Source organism: Vespula vulgaris, chromosome 7, assembly GCF_905475345.1.
Source record: "Vespula vulgaris chromosome 7, iyVesVulg1.1, whole genome shotgun sequence".
NCBI classification, from domain to species: domain Eukaryota; kingdom Metazoa; phylum Arthropoda; class Insecta; order Hymenoptera; family Vespidae; genus Vespula; species Vespula vulgaris.
The window spans coordinates 5,262,727-5,270,000 of record NC_066592.1 but is presented as its reverse complement, the minus strand read 5'-3'; the positions used below and the strand labels follow the sequence as shown (position 1 = coordinate 5,270,000).

The following is a 7,274-nucleotide window of genomic DNA, read 5'->3' as shown; positions in this document are numbered from 1 at the left end:
CATATTTGTTTGATCGCAGGAAAGAGGACGATGAGAAAAGGAAGGATTTCGAAAGCGTAGAATAATCACGTTCGTGACTTCTCATTGGTACTCGAACGATTAATTAAGTACGATGAACGCCCTCTGCGAATGGCAGAAGGGGATGAGGATGACGATGGTGGTGGTGGTAGCGATAGTGGCGATGTTGGTGGGTTCGGTGAAAATTAGTGCCACGAAAATCAGCTCGTTGCTATGGGGCTTCGTTTGGTAAAATATCTACCCTTCTCACTCACCGCATATAGCTGCATTTTATGCAGTAGAGAGAAGGAGAGGGATGGGGCGTTGAAAAGCATAGCTTGCGAAACGATTCCCAGCCCTCGATCGTGTCGTCAAAGCTGTTGGTAGGGTTCATTTAATAAGCAAACCGATAGACGTAATAAGGTACGTATGTATATACGTACGCTTGTATGTATATACCTGCAAATGATAAGATGGGTACAAATATGGTATCGGGTTCGTACTGAAAATGGCAGTGTTTTCCTAGAACATAAGGGCTACCCTTATAAACGAGTCTTCGCGAGTGAGACGCGATCATTTGGGCAAATAAGCGTGAAATTCTCGATTTGCTTCTGCGTAGACGCAGTGGGTGGCTGACAAAGAGACCGAACCGTGCCACTTCGATTGGATGTATGCGTGAGAAGGGCTGCATGTGTATTCGCGCGTGCAGTCACGTGCACGCTACGCTTCTCTCATTCTCTTTCTCTCTCCGTTCTCTGTTCTCTGTTCTGTTCTGTTTCTCTCTCTCTCTCTCTCTCTCTCCCTCTCTCTCTCTCTCTTTCTCAGCGTTGTGCAGATCTCTTGTGCCTGAGAGAAGCTTCGTGGACTCCGTCACACGAATTCCCTGGGTCTATGTCGTGTGTGCCTGTGTATGCGTTGCCCGTAGGCCGGAGTAGTGAATAATAGCGAAGGAAAAGGGACGACTGAGCCGAGAATGTGAAACACGTGTACATGTGTGTGTGTGGCGTGTGTAGGTGAGATAAATATCTATATGTAGGTGTGTAGCAAGAAAGAGAAATAGAGAGAGAGAGAGAGAGAGAGAGAGAGACGTGTAGATGTGCTGGCACGAACAGGGATGAAATGATAGAAAGAGAAAGAGAAAAAGAGAGAAAGAGAGATAGAGATTGGGTATCTGCAGGAAAGAGATAGAGTGTGCTGAGAACGACGTGTGTGTGCGTGCGTGCGTGTGGGTGTGTGTGTGTGAGAAAGAGAGAGAGAGATGGAATTTGCAAGGAATGCGAGAAGAAGAGAGAAATAAAGATAGGATCGAGCTAAACAGAGAGAGAGAGAGAGTGAGAGAGGGAGGGAAAGAGTAGAACGACTGATATACATATATACTGTCTCATAGAGGATACCGAAGAGAGATAGGGAGCAAAGGGGCGATAAAAGTGCGCACGAAATGCGTACGAGGAAGAGGCGAACGACGACACTGAGAGAGAAAAAGAGAAAGAGAGGCAGCTGTGTGGATGTAGAAGAAGAGGAAAAAAGTATGAGGGCAAGAGAGAGAGAGAGAGAGAGAGGGAGAGAGAGGGAGAAGGAGAAGGGAAGAGAGAAAGAGAAGATGAACGTTACAAAGAAAAGGACAGAGAGTTACGTGACTACAAAGCGAGAGAAAGAAGATAAAGAGAGAGCAAGAGAGAGAAAAAGAGAGAGAAGGGTGAGAGAGAAAGGGACAGAGAGTATAAAATACTCTTTCTCTAGCTATACAGAAAGAGAGACAGAGACGGAGAAGAGAACGTAGATCGAGTAGGCGAGAGAGAGATTCTAACACACACATATACGCTCTTCAATACACACGCATACGCTGTGTCTGCCTTCTCTCTTTCTCACCTACGCGTATATCGAACGAACATCAAGGGGAAAGAGAAAGAGAGATAGAGATAGAGATAGAGATAGAGATAGAGATAGAGATAGAGATAGAGATAGAAATAGATAGATAGACGGATAGATAGATAGAGAAGGAAGGAGAGAGAGAGAGAGAGAGAGAGAGAGAGAGAGAGAGAGAGAGAGAGAGAGAGATCGAAGATATAAGAGTTAGGGAAGGGGAAAGACGAGGAGAAAAAAAAGTTAGCAGATTGGCAACGATAGTCTCGACGAAGAAGCGCTTTGCGTGGCCTGCATTTTATCGGAGGTATCCTTTAAATCCCTTTGCCCGCAACAAACTCTTTGACACAGCAAGCGCGACCACGAACACGAGAAAGGTGCGAATAATCGTGGCTTGACGCGCACATCCATCCATAATCATATATACCTATATACATACATACATATCTAAGTACACATAAGCTTATACCTCTACCATATGTTCGTCTCTCTCTCTTTCTCCTTCACTCTTTTTCTCTATCACTCTATGTCTTCAAAGAAGAATATATAATTTTGATGGGCTTTATTCCTAGCGATATCGTTCATTCTACGTCAGAATTCGAATCCGAATTAGAGCATCGAAAAGAGATCTATTTTTTTTTTTTTTGTTATCTAATTAAGAATTAAGTAACGGTGACTCCGATCGACGCGACATTCACCATCGTAAATCATTTTAATGAGATTTCCCGCGGTTACCCACATCCATTTTTTACTATTACAATTTATATGTATATATATATATATATATAGATGTATGTATACGCGTATGCATACGCGTTCCTTATATCCAGATAATATCGTTAAGCTATCGAACGATTTCATAAATACTAACATTAGCATCGAACAAATGCGATCGCATTATCGTATCAACCGGGGAACGATTTTCTCGATCTTCGACGTTGCTTCCGAACGATTTCCGTATCTTATAAGATCGACGACAGTATTACGAACATTGTAACAAGTTGCTCTCTTAACCGGCTGCTGCCGTTCCTGGTGCCCGTGGCGATATCGAATGTGAAATCGACGATGCGTGCTAGTACTATGCGGTATACTATGTATCTATGTATGCATATATATATGTACGTGTATGTACGTGTTAGCACACACCTCTAGTTATTCTATCGTTCTATCTATCTTAACTTTACTAGGGCCATACTGTACAGCAAGATGTAATTAGCAAATGATCTATCGCTTCGAAGAAAGTCCGAGATAGTTATTGGTGGCCGTTTATCTTTAACACTTTGATACACACGCGCATAAATATACCACGCTATGGTACGTACACATCCACACGTTTTGGTATCGTTATTTAATTAGTCCGAAACAATGATTATTATAGATATAATCAATATAGAAACATTCTTACGTTCGTTTGAAAGATATTAGTAATTAAAGATATTAAAGATATTAAATATTTCTTCGATAACAGATTTCAAATGATAATTGCGATACACGTTATATCTAACAGGCTTATATGTATATACACGTTTTATATAGCACGCATAATCATATTTGCTGGATAAATGATTTTTATATAAATAATTAAATATCGAAATATTCTCTGTGATCGTTTGAAAAAAGCAAAAAAAAAAGAAAAGGAAAACAAAGAAAGAAAAAAAAAGCGAAATAATGTTAAATATAATTCTCTGATAAAATTTTTCGAATGATAACAAAGATAAAATCTTTTTGATGAATAAAGCTGTATTTAGAAGGTATGCGTATTGACAATAGCCACTGTAACGCCAACAACCCCTGTGCTGCCGCAATCCATAGTTTGGTATATTCACTTCGCTATTGTAATCCCATATTCTCGTGTTATAGACCGAAATAGTATTACTCTAGTCCCACATTGACCTGTGTCATCTCACTCGTATAACACTCATCCACCACACAGACAAACACACACACGCATAGGATTGTACATAAGCGCGAATATATACACGATGTTAGATATTATTCCGTGCTTCCACGATCGAATTTATTTCATTATCGAACAATTCCAAGAGCATTAACACTTAAAAGCTGTCATTAAATAAATTACAGTAATTTTATCACAAGTGAAAATTTTATTCCACGTATATTATTATTATTATTATTATTATTATTATTATTATTATTATTATTATTATTATTATTATTATTATTATTATTATTGTTATTATTATTATCATCATCTCGAAGATAATAAGAAAAATGAGCGATACCGAAAGTTTCGTATTGATATTTTACAGGGAATAAAAGTTATCTCGGCACATTAAATTTTTGTTACGATAGATATAAAATTTTCATTTTGAAATATCACCGAAAAGATAATCTTCAAATGTTGAATCAATCTCGTTGATTTTATTGCGATATTAATAAAGCTTTTGCCGGCGTCAAGGAAATTATCGAACCGTTCGATATAATAAAAATATCTATTGTTCGATATTACTTTAAAAAGTTTATCCTTTGAAAAGTGTATCGTTAAATGAATGATTTTCACTGAATTTCTTTTAGCTCGTAACCGAGAAGCAGGATTTATGCACGAGGTTCGTGTAGAAAGTGGGCGAACGTGTGAGTAACTTCGTATAATGTTGTAATTAATCTCTGCCAGCTTACGATCTGATATTTCCTTTTTATTTTCTTCTGCTTCTTTTTTTCTTTCCCTTTTTTTTTCGATGTAATCTTTTTTTTCTGTTTTTAATGAAACTTCGTCGACGACGAAGTTGGTACTTCAAAGAGCAACGTGAATTTACGAAGATCAGCATCTTCTTCTTCTTCTTCGTCGTCGTCTTCGAGAAGACGACGATGGACCGTAGTCGACTCGGAGCATCCGCAAACGTATTTGCTTTCGCGAACGTGTGCTAACTTACATACATACACAGGGATACCGATTGTGTATGTGTGTGTGTGTGTGTGTGTACACATAACGGCGAGTAAGTACACGGTGTGCGAGTTTCTTTGATGTCGAGGCCACGTCAAATACCCGGCTTAGCTCCAAGAGCGACGGTGCAATCCATCGTGAAATTGAAAAGTCGCCGACAAGTACGATCGAGTCGAAAATTGAATCTTCGATGATCGTCTTCGTCCTCCTATACCTTTTTTGTTTCGTCAAGAGAGATTTCTTTTCTGTTCAATAACAAATAACATTACGATTTTATCGACGCTAGAATCAACGATCTATTTTAAACCAAAGTCCATAAAGACTTTTTTTCGTATAAATACTCGGAAAATTTATCTTTTCCTAAAAGAAATTCATTTCTTCGTTATCATTATTAATATAAGTTGGTTATTGAAAGTGAGATAATATAAATTTATAATTTTTTTTGTAAGATATAATGTAAGCTAAGACCTTGTGTATGTACGACCTGCGATTGTAATAAGCAGAGAAGGAAAACAAAAAAAAAAGAAAGAAATATGAATATTTCATGTTCGTTAAGGAACAAGTAAATTCCTACTTAAATTAGCGGTTTACTACTAAGTCTGATAAACTTTACCACCCTCTCCAAACTTTTCAGACGTAATACCCTACGTTTTATGTGTTGTACCAAAGAATCGCATATGATTCCTCTTTTAGCAGAGCTCTTGTGGATAACGACGACTGTCGATGTGTGTGCGTGTATATGTGTGAGCGCGTGCTCGATTTACTCGCTCGATTTCTTTTCAGATTGAAAAATTTTCTACCGAGCTGCATACAAAAGTTTTCTCTCTCTTTATCTCTCTTTTTCTCGTTGTCAAATTTGTTAATACTATATCGTTCTATTTCTAACACTATTACAACGTAAATACTTTTGTTTTTTTTTAAATAAATAAATAAATAAACAAAATAGATAAGTAACTCGTACCGCTCGTAAAATCATCCTTTCGCAATTTTTCCTTCGTCTTTTGATTCTTAAATTCGATGCGACGAGCTGGAAGTTTTTTTTTTCACTTTCTCTGTCTCTCTCTCTCTCTCTCTCTCTCTGAAGTCTGAAAAATACAAGAGACTCGGTAAGGACGTAATTTTTATCGAATCGGTCTTCCGGAGAATGGCTCGTGAACGAGATGAAATACGGTGCACGGACGATCGTGGCATTAAGCGAGTTTCGATTCGTTAGCAAGCCTGTCTCTTTCCTTCTCTCTTTCTTGGCAGGTGAGAACGGATATAAAATCGAAAACTCGTTCCGAGGCGAACAGCGTGAAAGAGAAAGAAAAAGAGAAAGAGAGAGAGGGAGAGAGAAAGTGGGAGAGAGAGAGAGAGAGAGAGAGAAGCAATCGAACGTTCGGGTCCATCGTCGTAGGTACGCAATCATAACTGATTGGCGCAATCAGGTCGGCAGAAACGGAGAGATTGTTCCAGGCTATGGGGTGGTGCATGCGCGCAAACGTTCGCTTTATCGTGGGAAAATCGACAAGTAATAATAATTTGTTGTGGAAATCGCAAAATGGCAAATATGTTTTTAATCAAGCGAAATCATTCTCTCGAATGAGGCTACGATCGTATCTAAAAATTACAGAATAAACAATTATGACACATACGTACCTATGGTATCTACGTATGAATGTATGCGCAAAAGCGTTTGTTAAAAAGGAACGAGGAGAGAAACGAATAAGTTAAAAATCGTTGATATAAAATGCGTCGAAATAAAATTCTAATACGCAAAAGGAAGCGAAGGTTTAATAATACGTCTAACTTACCCGACGATCGCTCGATGAATGACAATGAGACTCGGAAAGGACGGTTATACAAGTCAAACAAAAAACAAAAGGAACGCGACATATAGAAGCTTAATGAATCATCGTACGTCCTTACGCGACAGTTTACTACACTGCTTTTGTATACAAAGGTCGTACGTATATACATACATACATATATCATACATACGTATGTAAACAGATAATCTCTCCCTCTCTCTTTCTCTCTTTTCTCTCGTTCTCTCTCATTAGTTTAAATATTTTCCAATAGGAATGAACGTGACGATAAGGGTGAAAGATATCCGGAGGGCAAAGTATCTACGTTGTAGGTAACAGCGTGATAGGAAGTGGCACCAAGGGAAAAGAGGGATTGTGTGCAAGCTGGCATAGCGATGCACCGGTTGCAATGATTGTTATCGAGTGGAGGTTAGCGGACAGGCCACGTAGTTGTTTGCATTCGACGAGGTTTGGAAGGAAGTGCGGGTGAGAGATCGCATGGTGGCGGCGTCTCCTGATAGGCGGAGCCAAGTGGCGGTCGATATGAAACACCCCTCAATGAAACAACCCCCGCCACCTTTATCTCCCTTCCTCTTTCCTCTCTCTCTCTCTCTCTCAACGCTCTTTCCAACCCCTCGCCACATTCCCTTCTTCACCTCGCTCTCCTTCCCTATTCCTCCCTCTCTTCTCTACTTTACCACCAGCAGTACCACCACCACCACCAC

General features: G+C 39.3%; 1 protein-coding gene across 4 annotated transcripts in view; it reads right to left on the bottom strand.

The window, feature by feature from the left end:
* The window catches only part of LOC127064921 (zinc finger protein 608-like), a 180,207-nt gene that overhangs the window by 140,207 nt on the left and 32,726 nt on the right, over positions 1 to 7,274 (bottom strand). Inside the window, exon 2 of one of the 4 annotated variants that reach the window (XM_050996587.1) lies at positions 5,724 to 5,847. The exons of the other annotated variants lie outside the window; for them this stretch is intronic. The gene's annotated coding sequence lies outside the window, so the exon portion shown is untranslated. The remainder of the gene's footprint in view (positions 1 to 5,723; positions 5,848 to 7,274) is intronic. 4 annotated transcript variants of the gene reach the window in all.